Source organism: Rattus norvegicus, chromosome 1 (genome assembly GCF_036323735.1).
Source record: "Rattus norvegicus strain BN/NHsdMcwi chromosome 1, GRCr8, whole genome shotgun sequence".
In the NCBI taxonomy this organism is placed as follows: Eukaryota; Metazoa; Chordata; class Mammalia; order Rodentia; family Muridae; genus Rattus; species Rattus norvegicus.
The window spans coordinates 67,395,870-67,405,733 of NC_086019.1; positions in this window are offsets into that span (position 1 = coordinate 67,395,870).

Genomic DNA, 9,864 nt, shown 5'->3' on the forward strand with positions numbered 1-9,864 from the left:
ACGTAAAAGAAACCTTACTAAAGCTCAAAACACACATTGCACCTCACACAATAATAGTGGGAGATTTCAACACCCCACTCTCATCAATGGACAGATCATGGAAACAGAAATTAAACAGTGATGTCGACAGACTAAGAGAAGTCATGAGCCAAATGGACTTAACGGATATTTATAGAACATTCTATCCTAAAGCAAAAGGATATACCTTCTTCTCAGCTCCTCATGGTACTTTCTCCAAAATTGACCATATAATTGGTCAAAAAACGGGCCTCAACAGGTACAGAAAGATAGAAATAATCCCATGCGTGCTATCGGACCACCACGGCCTAAAACTGGACTTCAATAACAATAAGGGAAGAATGCCCACATATACGTGGAAATTGAACAATGCTCTACTCAATCATAACCTGGTCAAGGAAGAAATAAAGAAAGAAATTAAAAACTTTTTAGAATTTAATGAAAATGAAGATACAACATACCCAAACATATGGGACACAATGAAAGCTGTGCTAAGAGGAAAACTCATAGCTCTTAGTGCCTGCAGAAAGAAACAGGAAAGAGCATATGTCAGCAGCTTGACAGCACACCTAAAAGCTCTAGAACAAAAAGAAGCAAATACACCCAGGAGGAGTAGAAGGCAGGAAATAATCAAACTCAGAGCTGAAATCAACCAAGTAGAAACAAAAAGGACCACAGAAAGAATCAACAGAACCTAAAGTTGGTTCTTTGAGAAAATCAACAAGATAGATAAACCCTTAGCCAGACTAACGAAAGGACACAGAGAGTGTGTCCAAATTAACAAAATCAGAAATGAAAAGGGAGACATAACTACAGATTCAGAGGAAATTCAAAAAATCATCAGATCTTACTATAACAACCTATATTCAACAAAATTTGAAAATCTTCAGGAAATGGACAATTTCCTAGACAGATACCAGGTATCGAAGTTAAATCAGGAACAGATAAACCAGTTAAACAACCCCATAACTCCTAAGGAAATAGAAGCAGTCATTAAAGGTCTTCCAACCAAAAAGAGCCCAGGTCCAGACGGGTTTAGTGCAGAATTCTATCAAACCTTCATAGAAGACCTCATACCAATATTATCCAAACTATTCCACAAAATTGAAACAGATGGAGCCCTACCGAATTCCTTCTACGAAGCCACAATTACTCTTATACCTAAACCACACAAAGACACAACAAAGAAAGAGAACTTCAGACCAATTTCCCTTATGAATATCAACGCAAAAATACTCAATAAAATTGTGGCAAACCGAATTCAAGAGCACATCAAAACAATCATCCACCATGATCAAGTAGGCTTCATCCCAGGCATGCAGGGATGGTTTAATATACGGAAAACCATCAACGTGATCCATTATATAAACAAACTGAAAGAACAGAACCACATGATCATTTCATTAGATGCTGAGAAAGCATTTGACAAAATTCAACACCCCTTCATGATAAAAGTCCTGGAAAGAATAGGACTTCAAGGCCCATACCTAAACATAGTAAAAGCCATATACAGCAAACCAGTTGCTAACATTAGACTAAATGGAGAGAAACATGAAGCAATCCCACTAAAATCAGGGACTAGACAAGGCTGCCCACTCTCTCCCTACTTATTCAATATAGTTCTTGAAATTCTAGCCAGAGCAATCAGACAACAAAAGGAGATCAAGGGGATACAGATCGGAAAAGAAGAGGTCAAAATATCACTATTTGCAGATGACATGATAGTATATTTAAGTGATCCCAAAAGTTCCACCAGAGAACTACTAAAGCTGATAAACAACTTCAGCAAAGTGGCTGGGTATAAAATTAACTCAAATAAATCAGTTGCCTTCCTCTATACAAAAGAGAAACAAGCCGAGAAAGAAATTAGGGAAACGACACCCTTCATAATAGACCCAAATAATATAAAGTACCTCGGTGTGACTTTAACCAAGCAAGTAAAAGATCTGTACAATAAGAACTTCAAGACACTGAGGAAAGAAATTGAAGAAGACCTCAGAAGATGGAAAGATCTCCCATGCTCATGGATTGGCAGGATTAATATAGTAAAAATGGCCATTTTACCAAAAGCAATCTACAGATTCAATGCAATCCCCATGAAAATACCAATCCAATTCTTCAAAGAGTTAGACAGAACAATTTGCAAATTCATCTGGAATAACAAAAAACCCAGGATAGCTAAAGCTATCCTCAACAATAAAAGGACTTCAGGGGGAATCACTATCCCTGAACTCAAGCAGTATTACAGAGCAATAGTGATAAAAACTGCATGGTATTGGTACAGAGACAGACAGATAGACCAATGGAATAGAATTGAAGACCCAGAAATGAACCCACACACCTATGGTCACTTGATTTTTGACAAAGGAGCCAAAACCATCCAATGGAAAAAAGATAGCATTTTCAGCAAATGGTGCTGGTTCAACTGGAGGGCAACATGTAGAAGAATGCAGATCGATCCATGCTTATCACCCTGTACAAAGCTAAAGTCCAAGTGGATCAAGGACCTCCACATCAAACCAGACACACTCAAACTAATAGAAGAAAAACTAGGGATGCATCTGGAACACATAGGCACTGGAAAAAATTTCCTGAACAAAACACCAATGACTTATGCTCTAAGATCAAGAATCGACAAATGGGATCTCATAAAACTGCAAAGCTTCTGTAAGGCAAAGGACACTGTGGTTAGGACAAAATGGCAACCAACAGATTGGGAAAAGATCTTTACCAATCCTACAACAGATAGAGGCCTTATATCCAAAATATACAAAGAACTCAAGAAGTTAGACCGCAGGGAAACAAATAACCCTATTAAAAAATGGGGTTCAGAGCTAAACAATGAATTCACAGCTGAGGAATGCCGAATGGCTGAGAAACACCTAAAGAAATGTTCAACATCTTTAGTCATAAGGGAAATGCAAATCAAAACAACCCTGAGATTTCACCTCACACCAGTGAGAATGGCTAAGATCAAAAACTCAGGGGACAGCAGATGCTGATGAGGATGTGGAGAAAGAGGAACACTCCTCCATTGTTGGTGGGATTGCAGACTGGTAAAACCATTCTGGAAATCAGTCTGGAGGTTCCTCAGAAAATTGGACATTGAACTGCCTGAGGATCCAGCTATACCTCTCTTGGGCATATACCCAAAAGATGCCTCAACATACAAAAGAGACACGTGCTCCACTATGTTCATCGCAGCCTTATTTATAATAGCCAGAAGCTGGAAAGAACCCAGATGCCCTTCAACATAGGAATGGATACAGAAAATGTGGTACATCTACACAATGGAATATTACTCAGCTATCAAAAACAACGAGTTTATGAAATTCGTAGGCAAATGGTTGGAACTGGAAAATATCCTGAGTGAGCTAACCCAATCACAGAAAGACATACATGGTATGCACTCATTGATAAGTGGCTATTAGCCCAAATGCTTGAATTACCCTAGATGCCTAGAACAAACGAAACTCAAGACGGATGATCAAAATGTGAATGCTTCACTCCTTCTTTAAATGAGGAAAAAGAATACCCTTGGCAGGGAAGGGAGAGGCAAAGATTAAAACAGAGACTGAAGGAACACCCATTCAGAGCCTGCCCCACATGTGGCCCATACATATACAGCCACCCAATTAGACAAGATGGATGAAGCAAAGAAGTGCAGACCGACAGGAGCCGGATGTAGATCGCTCCTGAGAGAGACAGCCAGAATACAGCAAATACAGAGGCGAATGCCAGCAGCAAACCACTGAACTGAGAATAGGTCCCCTGTTGAAGGAATCAGAGAAAGAACTGGAAGAGTTTGAAGGGGCTCGAGACCCCAAAAGTACAACAATGCCAAGCAACCAGAGTTTCCAGGGACTAAGCCACTACCTAAAGAGTATACATGGACTGACCCTGGACTCTGACCCCATAGGTAGCAATGAATATCCTAGTAAGAGCACCAGTGGAAGGGGAAGCCCTGGGTCCTGCTAAGACTGAACCCCCAGTGAACTAGTCTATAGGGGGAGGGCGGCAATGGGGGGAGGGTTGGGAGGGAAACACCCATAAGGAAGGGGAGGGGGTTGGGGGATGTTTGCCCGGAAACCGGGAAAGGGAATAACACTCGAAATGTATATAAGAAATACTCAAGTTAAAAAAAAAAAAGATGTTGAGCATTTCTTTAGGTGTTTCTCAGCCATTTGACACTCTTTAGCTGTAAATTCCTTGTTTAGGTCTAAACCCCAGTTTTAATAGGTTTATTTTTCTCCATGCAGTCTAACTTCTTGAGTTCTTTGTATATTTTGGATATAAGCCCTCTATCAGTTGTAGGATTGGTAAAGATCTTTTCCCAATCTGTTGGTTGCCGTTTTGTCCTAACAAGTGTCCTTTGCCTTACAGAAGCTTTGCAGTTTTATGAGCTCCCATTTGTTGATTCTTGATCTTCGAACATAAGCCATTGGTGTTTTGTTCAGGAAATTTTCTACAGTGCACATGTTTTCAAGATTCTTCCCCACTTTTTCTTCTATTGTTTGAGTGTATCTGGTTTGATGTGTAGGTCCTTGATCCACTTGGACTTTAGCTTTGTACAGGGTGATAAGCATGGATCGATATGCATTCTTCTACATGCTGACCTCCAGTTGAACCAGCACCATTTGCTGAAAATGCTCTTTTTTTCCCCATTGGATGGTTTTGGCTCCTTTGTCAAAAATCAAGCGACCATCGGTGTGTGGGTTCATTTCTGGGTCTTCAATTCTATCCCACTGGTCTATCTGTCTATCTCTGTACCAATACCATGCAGTTTTTATCACTATTGCTCTGTAATACTGCTTGAGTTCAGGGATAGTGATCACCCCAGAAGTCCTTTTATTGTTGAGGATAGTTTTAGCTATCCTGGGTTTTTTCTTATTCCAGATGAATTTGTATATTTTTCTGTCTAACTTTATGAAGAATTGGGTTGGAATTTTGATAGGGATTGCATTGAATCTGTAGACTGCTTTTGGGAAAATGGCCATTTTTAGTATATTAAACCGGCCAATCCATGAGCATGGGAGATCTTTCCATCTTCTGAGGTCTTCTTCAATTTCCTTCTTCAGAGGCTTGAAGTTCTTATCATAAATATCTTTTACTTGCTTGGGTAAAGTAACACTGAGGTATTTTATATTATTTGGGACTATTATGAAGGGTGTCGTTTCCCTAATTTTTTTCTCGGCTTGTTTCTCTTTTGTGTAGAGGAAGGCTACTGATTTATTTGAGTTAATTTTATACCCAGCCACTTTTCTGATGTGTTTATCAGGTTTAGTAGTTCTCTGGTGGAACTTTTGGGATCACTTAAATATACTATCATTTCATCTTCAAATAGTGATATTTTGACTTCTTCTTTTCCAATGTGTATCCCTTTGATCTCCTTGCTCTGGCTAGAACTTCAAGAACTATATTAAATAAGTAGGGAGAGAGTGGGCAGCCTTGTCTAGTCCCTGATTTTAGTGGGATTGCTTCAAGTTTCTCTCCATTTAGTTTAATGTTAGCTACTGGTTTGCTGTATATGGCTTTTACTATGTTTAGATATGTGCTTGAATTCCTATTCTTTCCAGGACTTTATCATGAAAGGGTGTTGAATTTTGTCAAATGCTTTCTCAGCATCTAATGAAATCATCTTTTGGTTTTGTTCTTTCAGTTTATTTGTATAATGGATCACGTTGATGGTTTTTCGTATATGAAACCATCCCTGCATGCCTGGGATGAAGCCTACTTGATCATGGTGGATGATTGTTTTGATGTACTCTTGGATTCGGTTTGCCAGAATTTTATTGAGTATTTTTGCGTCGATATTCATAATGGAAATTGGTCTGAAGTTCTCTTTTTTGTTGGGTTTTTGTGTGGTTTAGGTATAAGAATAATTGTGGCTTCATAGAAGGAATTCGGTAGTGCTCCATCTGTTTCAATTTTGTGTAATAATTTGAATAGTATTGGTATGAGGTCGTCTATGAAGATTTGATAGAATTCTGCACTAAACCCGTCTGGACCTGGGCTCTTTTTGGTTGGGAGACCTTTAATGACTGCTTCTATTTCTTTAGGAGTTATGGGGTTGTTTAAATGGTTTATCTGTTCCTGATTTAACTTTGGTACCTGGTATCTGTCTAGGAAATTGTCCATTTCCTGCAGATTTTCAAGTTTTGTTGAATATAGGCTTTTATAGTAAGATGTGATGATTTTTTGAATTTCCTCCGAATCTGTAGTTATGTCTCCCTTTTCATTTCTGATTTTGTTAATTTGGACACACTCTCTGGGTCCTCTCGTTAGTCTGGCTAAGGGTTTATCTATCTTGTTGATTTTCTCAAAGAACCAACTTTTGGTTCTGTTGATTCTTTCTATGGTCCTTTTTGTTTCTACTTGGCTGATTTCAGCTCTGAGTTTGATTATTTCCTGCCTTCTACCCCTACTGGGTGTATTTGCTTCTTTTTGTTCTAGAGCTTTTAGGTGTGCTGTCAAGCTGCTGACATATGCTCTTTCCTGTTTCTTTCTGCAGGCACTCAGAGCTATGAGTTTTCCTCTTAGCACAGCTTTCATTGTGTCCCATAAGTTTGGGTATGTTGTACCTTCATTTTCATTAAATTCTAAGAAGCCTTTAATTTCTTTCTTTATTTCTTCCTTGACCAGGTTATCATTGAGTAGAGCATTGTTCAACTTCCATGTATGTGTTTTCATTCTTCTCTTATTGTTATTGAAGACCAGCTTTAGCCCATGGTTGTCTGATAGGACGCAGGGGATTTTTTCTACCTTTCTGAATCTGTTGACGCCTGTTTTATGACGAATTATATGGCCAATTTTGGAGAAAGTACCATGAGGTGGTGAGAAGAAGGTATATCCTTTTGTTTTAGGATAGAATGTTCTATAAATATCTGTTAAGTTTATTTGGTTCATGACTTCTCTTAGTCTGTCTATGTCTCTGTTTAATTTTTGTTTCCATGATCTGTCCATTGATGAGAGTGGGGTGTTGAAAACTCCTACTCTTATTGTGTGAGGTGCAATGTGTGCTTCAAGCTTTAGTAAAGTTTCTTTTATGCAATTAGGTGCCCTTGTATTTGGAGTATAGATATTTATGATTGAGAGTTCATCTTGGTGGATTTTTCCTTTGATGAATATGATGTGTCCTTCCTTATCTTTTTTGATGACTTTTAGTTGAAAATTGATTTTATTTGATATTAGAATGGCTACTCCAGCTTGCTTCTTCCAACCATTTGCTTGGAAATTTGTTTTTCAGACTTTCAGTCTGAGGTAGTTTCTGTCTTTCTCTGTGAGGTGTGTTTCCTGTAGGCAGCAGAATTCAGGGTCCTCATTGCGTATCCAGTTTGTTAATGTATGTCTTTTTATTGGGGAGTTGAGGCCATTGATGTTGAGAGATATTAAGGAATAGTGATTATTGCTTCCTGTTATATTCATATTTGGATGTGAGATTATGTTTGTGTGCTTTTCTTTTCTTTGTTTTGTTCCCAAGATGATTAGTTTCTTGCTTTTTCTAGGGTGTAGCTTGCCTCCTCATGTTGGGCTTTACCATTTATTATCATTTGTCGGGCCGGATTTGTAGAAAGATATTGTGTAAATTTGGTTTTGTCATGAAATATCTTGGTTTCTCCATCTATATTAATTGAGAGTTTTGCTGTATACAGGAACCTGGGCTGGCATTTGTATTCTCTTAGGGTTTGTATGACATCTGTTCAGGATCTTCTGGCTTTCATAATCTCTGGTGAGAAGTCTGGTGTGATTCTGATAGGTCTGCCTTTATGTTACTTGTCCTTTTTCCCTTACTGCTTTTAATATTCTTTCTTTGTTTTGTGCATTTGGTGTTTTGAATATTTTGTGATGGGAGAAGTTTCTTTTCTGGTCCAATCTATTTGGAATTCTGTAGGCTACTTATATGTTTATGGGCATCTCTATCTTTAGGTTAGCGAAGGTTTCTTTTATGGTTTTGTTGAAGATATTTACTGGTCCTTTGAGTTGGGAGTCTTCACTCTCTTCTATACCTATTTTCCTTAAGTTTGACCTTCTCATTGATTCCTGGATTTCCTGTGTGTTTTGGACCAGTAACTTTTTCCATTTTACATTATCTTTGACCATTGTGTGGATGATTTCTATGGAATCTTCTGCTCCTGAGATTCTCTCTTCTCTCTCTTGTATTCTGTTGGTGATGTTTGTATCTATGGCTCCTTGTCTCTTCCTTTAGTTTTCTATATCCAGGGTTGTTTCCTTTTGTGCTTTCTTTATTGCTTATATTTCCATTTTTAATTTCTTCACCTGTTTGATTGTGTTTTCCTGAAATTCTTTCAGGGATTTTTGTGATTCCTTTCTATAGGCTTCTACTTGTTTATTTATGTTTTCCTGCGTTTCTCTAAGGGAGTTCTTCATGTCTTTCTTAAAGTCCTCCAGCATCATGATCAAATATGATTTTAAATCTAGATCTTGCTTTTCTGGTGTGTTTGGATATTCAGTGTTTGCTTTGGTGGGAGAATTGGGTTCCGATGATGCCATGTAGTCTTGGTTTCTGTTGCTTGCGTTCCTACCCTTGCCTCTTGCCATCAGTTTCTCTCTGGTGTTACTTTGTTCTGCTCTTTCTGACAGTGGCTAGACCGTCATATAGGCCTGTGTGTCAGGAGTGCGGTAGACCTGTTTTCCTGTTTTCTTTCATCCCATTATGGCAACAGAGGGTTCTGCTTTCGGGTGTGTAATCTTTCCTGTCTACTGGTCTTCAGCTGTTCCTGTGGGCCGGTGTCCTGAGTCCACCAGGCAGGTTGCTTGGAGTAGAAAAGTTGGTCTTACCTGTGGTCCCGAGGCTCAAGTTACTCGTGGGGGACTGATTTTGGGCTCTCCGTGAGGGGGGCAACCAGGAGGGCCTGCGCTGCCTTTTCCCTGGCCCCCCTTGCACAGGGCTCCCAGATGGTATTAGGTGTTTTCCCCTGGAGTCAGAAATGTGGGCAGAGTGTAGTCTCTTCTGGCTTCCCAAGCATGTCAGTCCCTTTGAACTTTTAGCTCTCCCTCCCATGGGTTTTGGGTGCAGAGAACTGTTGACTGGGTCCCTTCAGGTCCGGGCGCTGTCTCCATAACATTCTTGAAATTGGAGCAAGGATTACATTCCAGCCTGCTCTAACCATCACAGTACCTGACTGGGGAGGGAACCCTGTTCATGTGGAAGAGAAACTGGGGGACTTTTCATTTCTGATTTCCAAAAATCAAAGCCTCTGCCTATTGTGCGGTATGGAATTTAAGCAGGCCACCCACTCCTGATGGAAATAATAAGGCAATAGAATGAATTTGTCAGATGTTACCTCTCTACCCTAGAAGTAGTCCAGATCTTTCGGTTTCATAGCAGACATATGCTTTGTGTTCAGACATTCCTATCCTCAGACTTGGTGTCTTCGCAGTCTACCCTCTGTACCTCTAGACTTTCAGATGAAGGATGGGGTAGGAAAGGAGTGGAAATGATTTTAAAGTCGTTTCATTTGTTTGTTTGTATGTAGGGAATGCATGGTGTTAAACAATGTATCCACATGGTGACACAGAGTATAACTTAAAGGAATTATTTCTTTTCTTTCAGGAATGCTTGGGCTGGAACTCAGGTCACTGGACTTGCTAATTAGAGTGTTTACCTGATAAAGCATCTTGGGCCCCAGATATGAATTTTCACTGGTTTTTCCTGTTCTGCCATGCTCAGCTGCTAAACACTTTAAAAGCCATCTTTCATTTGTTACATGCCAGGAAATACTCTCTTGCTCCCTCTGCTTTTTCTCTCTTTTTTCTCCATCCCTATACGTTCTTAATCTTTGTCATTTCTGGCCCTTCCTTCTCTTTATTTTCAGTAAAAAAGGA